General features: G+C 41.5%; 1 pseudogene; it reads left to right on the top strand.

The window, feature by feature from the left end:
* The first annotated feature begins 809 nt into the window (after positions 1 to 809).
* On the top strand, positions 810 to 1460 carry LOC150040520 (ferritin heavy chain pseudogene; annotated as a pseudogene).
* Positions 1461 to 6924: the final 5464 nt, after the last annotated feature.

Genomic DNA, 6924 nt, shown 5'->3' with positions numbered 1-6924 from the left:
AACACACTTGTACCAATGGTAATCAAGTCTCAGCAGAAAGTGATTCACAATACCGACAATATAGCGCAAAGTTCATAGGCATGTTGTCATACAATAACTCATTTCTTTGTGTGGTTATCTTAGTCAGTGATGCAGATTCATGGGCCAGCCTGAGCCTGCACTTGGCTCCCAACAAGAGGGGTAAAAATGTTTGACTATGTACTACCTTATTCATATGCAACTAACCTCTCTGTACATCACCTCGACAATAAAATTCAACTTAAAATAAAAAAAAATTAATGTTACTAATAGTTTGGTAACTTATTTAAAGAATCAAGGTATTTGATTAGCTTTTCCAATAACTGGTATTTAACTTTATTTACTTATGCTGCTGGTATTAGGTCTTGAACTCAAGGCTTGTTGGTCTTACTTGAGTTATTTTGATCAAGGTTGATGCTCTGTCACATGAGCCACGGCTCTACTTCCAGCTAACTTTTTGGGTAATTAGTTGGAGATAAGAGTTTCAAAAAGTTTCTTGCCTGGGCTGGCCTTGAACAATGATCCTCAAATCTCAGTCCTCTGACCAGGATTATAAGCATGGCCCACGGGCCCTCAGCAGAAAATATTTGTGTCTTATTTATATGCTGCTTTGAAAAGATCCTATAGGTCTTTAGGGCAGTCATTTGGATTGTGCAATTAACTCAGTGCTCAGGACTTGCTGTTTGACTTTCCCGAAGCCCACCTGGTCATTTCCGGCCTCTACTGGCCACTTCCGGTGACGCAGCAGATTTGCTCCAGGGAAACGGGCCCTGCCCACTCGGCCAGACGCCATGGCTTTCCCAAGAGGACGGCGGCACCGCCGCCGCCGCCGTTGCCACCGCTGCCCACCCCGAGGCCCTCGAGCCCTGCCGATCTTCGCCTTTGTGCTAGCACCTGTTCCAGCCGCTGCGATGCCTCCGCCACCTGCGCAGATCCGACAGAATTACCACCGCGATTGCGAGAGCGCAGTCAATAACCTGATCCACCTTCAGCTGTACGCATCCTATGTGTATCTGTCTTTGGCCTTCTACTGTGACCGTTACGACGTGGCCTTGAAAAACTTCTCCCGTTTCTTCCTGCGCCGATCCCATGAGTGGACCAAGATCACGGAGAAGCTGATGTGGATGCAGAATGATCGTGGAGGCCGCTTCACCCTGCGTCGTATTTCCAAGCCAGACCGCGATGACTGGCGCAGTGGCCTCCAGGCCATGGAGTGCTCCTTCTACCTGGAGACCACCATCACTGAGAGCTTCGTGGAGCTGTACCAGCTGGCCATCAGCAAGAGCGATCCGCACCTGTACAGCTTTGTCAAACGCCACTGTCTGCGTCACCAGATGGAGAATGTGGAGAAGGTGGCTAACTTCCTGACTGAACTGCGCCAGAAGAAGGATGGGATGAATGAGTACCTGTTTGACAAGCTCGTCCTTGGCAACACAGATTAGTACTGAGTTGGGACTGTCCCCAAGCTTGGGACTCACATTGCCTGATGGTACATTCATTAATTCTCCCTACCTATTAGCCTAGTGTTTCCAATAAAGTTACTTTGTTTTAAGCAGAATCAAAATGTGTCCAGTTTGGGGCTGCAAGTTTGGCCTAGTGGTAGAGTACCTGCCTAGCATGCTCGAAGACTGGGGTTCGATTCTACAGTACCACATGGAAAACAAAAGCCAGCAGTGGTGCTGTGGCTCAAGTGGCAGAGCTCCAGCCTTGCAAAAGCTCAAGGACAGTGCTCAGGCCCTGAGTTCAAGCCCCAGGACTGGCCAAAAAATGTGTCCAGTTAGTGTACAAAACTTTCACCTTGAAAAAGAAGGAACATTTTTTTTGGGGGGGGGCTAGTCCTGGTACTTGAATTCAGGGCCTGGGTATTGTCCCTCAGCATCTTTTTTTCAAGGTTAGTGTTCTACCACATTGCAAGCTTTTTGTTTTGTTTTGTTTTTGTACTTTAGTGGAGATTAGAGTCTCACAGTTTCCAGCCTAAGCTGACTTTGAAGTTATTTTCAGACCACAGTCTCTTGAGTAGCTAAGATTGCATGCATAAGCCACCAGCACCAGGCTCCCATGTAATTTGTAAATGGATATCTAGGCATCTCTCCACCCATCTCTTGCAGACCACCTCAAAGCACCATTCTTGAAGGAAAAACAAAAGCAAAATCTGAGGCCCTAAGTGTAAATCCTTCCATAAAGGGAGAGAGAAAGGGAGGAGGAAAAGGGTTGAGAATGGAGAGAAGAGAATGATGGAGAATAGGCTTACCAAGATGCATAGACCTTAATTATTTGTTGATTCTAGGTGGTTAGAGGAAGTTCTGGGAGATGATATGGCAGAACACTTTTTTGACCATCTCACCCTGACCACAATGATGGAAATCAGACTTAAGACTCACCCATACCACTGAAGTTGACAAAGTTAAAAAAAAATTAAAAGCACAGTACTTTTCCAATCCAAGTTTTATTTACATTAATGCGTTTGATTTTCTCAGCAATGTGTTCCTGCTTTCTCAGGAAGCAGGAAGCCAGGTGTTTATATCTATCAAGACAAAAGAGAGGCCACACAGGGGAGACGTGGAATTGGGACAAGAATGTAGATCTTCCTGATGCCATGTTCCATTTTCTTTCTGTTACCCTGAAGGTGTATCAACAAGTTAAGGAAGATTATGTGGGTAGACTGGGAATTCAGCCAGATAACCAGTCCTCCACCAGAAGGGAGGGAAATCCCCACCACTCTTAAAGACAGCCTTCATCACTGTAGTCTTTCACCTAATTATAGGTATGCCTTCCAGTCTAAGGTGGGGATAGCTTCTAAACCTCAGCCAAAATCCCTTTCACATGAAAGAAGCCTTCTAAATTAGCAAGACTATGTAAGAGGTTGCAAGGCTCGTCCCAGGAAGCCAACCAACATACTTTCTTCTCCACACAGGCAGCAATAGTATGAAGTGAGTTGGCACTAAATGCCTGGAAAGACCTTAGATCTGGAAATCCCCAGACAGTGCACCATCACCCAGATAGCTTCACTGGGACATGCATCTTTTCAGGTACAATAGACAAAGAAGTAGCTGTAAAACACACATATTGCACCAGACAATGGGATTTATAAAGCCTGCTCAGAGAAGCCTGCTTGTTTGTTGTGTACAGTGTACTATGATTGTTGTCATCTTTTCATTGGGTTCAATCCCATGATGGTTCTGTATTGGACACCTCTTCACTCTATGTTTTCCATTCAGAAAGATGCTGTAGGATAAAGCAGAGACATCCAATTAGATCCATGGCTTTTTGCTTTACCTGAAAAAGCAGAACGTCACCATGTGTAAATCTTAGAGAATTGTGAGTATACTCTAACACCACAAGCTATTCTTCAGTGTCACATTCACTGCTTTTCTAAAAGAATCTCTAGGAGGAAAATCTTGGTACAGCAACAACTTAATTGTTCCTACTGTTCTTCTATGGCAAAAAAAGTTGAATGTTCTAAGTCCTCTTCTTTGGGTTTACTTTTCAGGGTAACAAACAGCCTTTCAAATATATTGGGGCAGTGACAGAAAGAAGAAACTCTCACACTGATTTAAGATTGCTCTGTTTTACTTCCAATACCCTTGTCATTGTCCCATGGTGCAAATCTCCTAATCTTCCCATTTTCTTGATAATTGAACCTTCAATACTTAAGAGTAGGAGTGACTCAGTCTTCCAGTCAAAGGAAGTATCACTCTGAGACATCCGACTGAATTATTGTCACTGAATGTCAGTCATTGGCCATGCTCTGTTGCTTGGGGGAATGATGTCTGAAACAGTGGCTGTTGCTATGGGTACTGGAGTCTTAGGCAGTGATAATATCAGGACAAAGGGAAAATGGTAAAACTGATAACTTCATCTCAGACTTCAACACAGATTCAAATTAATTGTGTTGAATAATTTACCTCTGAGGGAAAAGGTCCTCACTCAATCACAAAGGGAAATTTATTAATAGATGGTTGTCACTGACAACTTATACTCCATTTTCTTGAGAAAGGAAAAGTTGTTTTTTTTTCCCTCAGACATGTGTGACAAGCAGTACAAAGTGTCCATTAATTTCTCCCGAATTTCTCTACTCTGGAAATTTGTTCTACATCTGTAACTTCTAAATTCTCATTTAATATTTTCATTACCAAAAATTATTTTCACAATCCCAAGAATTATATCTAATAAAGCAATCAGTAGAGGAAACCATTATTAGCAATGTTGAAAGTAATACTACATTTCACACTTTAAGGTCACCACACACTTATCTAGAAATAGATATTTGCTTGTGGCAGTGCTGTGTTCAGTTTAAGAGGGATATTGATCGAGAATGTGATTGAAAATAAATCTGATGTGAATGGTGATATGAGGATTATTATATTAACAAGATGTTAGGGCACTAAAGAGGTAAATTAAATGAATTTACGCCTGATTTGTTAGCCAAGGAGGACATTGGAAGGAAGGAAGGTTCAGTGAAAAAAAAAGTAGTAATAACAACACACTTGTAAGAACTCTGTTTTTCAGTCTGATTTGGCTAAGGTTAGAAGTAGTAACAAATCTCAGAAAAGCAAAGGCTTAGAGAGTTTTTCTCTTCCAAATGGAAGAGACATACAGGGGAAAGCAGTTGAGGGCTTCTATGTCTATTATATTTCACTGCATATTTTTTAGTTTTGAAATTGAGATTCATATTCTCTTATAATCACTGTTGGCTGGAGCTGCCATTGCCTGCACGTGCACTTCAAAACTCAACAGAGTAGTACCATTGACTAGGAAAAAGCCCTGGAGACATTAGGATACTCTTGTAAAAAGAAATAGTACTTCACCAATAGGCTTGAAGGCAGTGAAGATGCTATTTAGAGATACAAATGACTTTGAGGACAAAAGTGATTTAGAAGAGTTGAAATTTGAATCTGAAGAAGCTTTAGCAGTACTTTAAACAATTTATTTAGTGCATAGTTTCCTTTTGGTGTGTATGCTTAAGAATGATGTAATGATAACAGTCTATCCCTGAATAAGTGTAAAGAGATCTTTTGGTAAGTGTAAATTGTAAAGAAACGGGAAGACTTGGAAAAAAATTAAATGAAGTAACTCAGGCTCTGAGAGGCAAAGGTTGCATATTTTCTCTCATATGTGGAAGCTAGAATGTGCATATAAATGAATAAGTAAATGTATTTGGCAGTATCTTAGATATCCAGGAGGCTGAGATCTGAGGATCACAGTTTGAAGTTAGCCCAGGTAGGAATGTCCATAAGACTCTTTTCTCCGATTAATTACCAAAAGAACAGAGCTGGATCTGTGGCTGAAATTCTTTTCCCTTAAAGCTAGATTTCTACCACTTGAGCCACTGCTTCACTTCCAACTTTTTGCTGTTTAATTAGAGCTAAAAATCTCATATAGAGTCAGGTGCAGTGGCTCACGCCTATAATCCTAGCTACTCAGGAGGCTGAGATCTGAGGATCACAGTTCAAAGCTATCCTGGGCATAAAAGGACCTGAGACTCTTATCTCCAATTAACCTCTAGAAAATGGGAAATGGGGCTTGGCTCAAGGGTAGGGCGGTAGCCTTGAGTTGAAGTGCTAAGGGACAGTGCCCATGCCCAGCGGTAGGGTGGTAGCCTTGAGATAAAGAGGTCAGGGACAGTGCCCAGGCCAACCTCAAGCCCATGACCCACAAAAAATATCTCATGTGGCTTTCCTGCCCAGGTTGGCTTTGAACCATGATCCTCAGAGCTCAGCCTCCTCTGAGTAGCTAGGGTTATAGGCGTGAGCCACCATGCCCAACATGATAGCTTTTTTTAAGATTTATAAATAACAGTATATTAATTATACAATAGGGATTCATTATAACATACATCTATATAACAGTCTTTACATATAATATACGACATCAAACTCATCCATTCTGTCATTTTTCCTATCCCCTTTCCCTTCCTTAAGCAACTTTAAACTTTTTAAAATTTTTCATTGTTCTATTTTGAGATATTATATATATATACATAATGTACTGTAACAATCTTAAACCTTAATTACCCTTTCTGCTAGTCTTCCTCACTATTGAAACCACTATGCACGTAACTTGTTTCCTTTACTGTGATTCATTTCTAATTCATTTTACTATATATGTTGATTGCTCAAAGGGGTTTCATCATAATAATTGTACAAATATTATGACCTTGACAGTTTGGGAAAGTGCTCTGATCATGTATTTTGTAGAATGTTTCTCAATTTGGACTTGTCATGATTAGGGTTTAGAAAATGAAGTTGGGCCAGGAGCATGACTTAGTGTTAGAATGTTTCCTAGCATTCACAAAGCCCTGGGTTCAATTCCTCTGTACCACATACACAGAAAAAGCTGGAGTGGTGCTGTGGCTTATGTGGCAGAGGGCTAGCCTTCAGAACACCCAAGCACAGTGTCCAGGCCCTTAGTTCAAGCCCTAGGACTGGCAAAAAAGAGAAAGAAAATGAAGTTAAAGAGATGATCTTTTTCTGTGATACCTTACATCCATATTCCCACATTCCACCAAAGGGACTTAGCACTGGCAACGTTAGACTTGATGGCTTGGATCCCTTAATTCCTTGATCCCTTGTGTCAGCCTTCAGTGTAAATTTACTACTTTCCCTTTTTCAAAGCGCTCCTCTTTTTTAAAAAAAAAATACTTTATTGTCAGGGTGATGTATAGAGGCATTAAATTTACATTCATAAGATAGTGAGCACATTACTTTTTTTTTCCAGTCCTGGGCTTGAGCTCAGGCTCTGAGCACTATCCTTGGATTTTCTCAAGGCTAGAGCTCTACCACTTGAACCTCAGCACCATTTCTGGCTTTTTTTTTCTATGTATGTGGTACCGAGGAATCTAACCCGGGTCTTCAAGCATGCTAGGCAAGCACTCTACCACTAGGCCAAACTCCCGGCCCATGCACA

This window comes from Megascapheus bottae, chromosome X (assembly GCF_031878675.1).
Source record: "Megascapheus bottae isolate mThoBot1 chromosome X, mThoBot2.hap1, whole genome shotgun sequence".
In the NCBI taxonomy this organism is placed as follows: Eukaryota; Metazoa; Chordata; class Mammalia; order Rodentia; family Geomyidae; genus Megascapheus; species Megascapheus bottae.
This window is presented reverse-complemented; position numbering and strand designations above follow the sequence as displayed.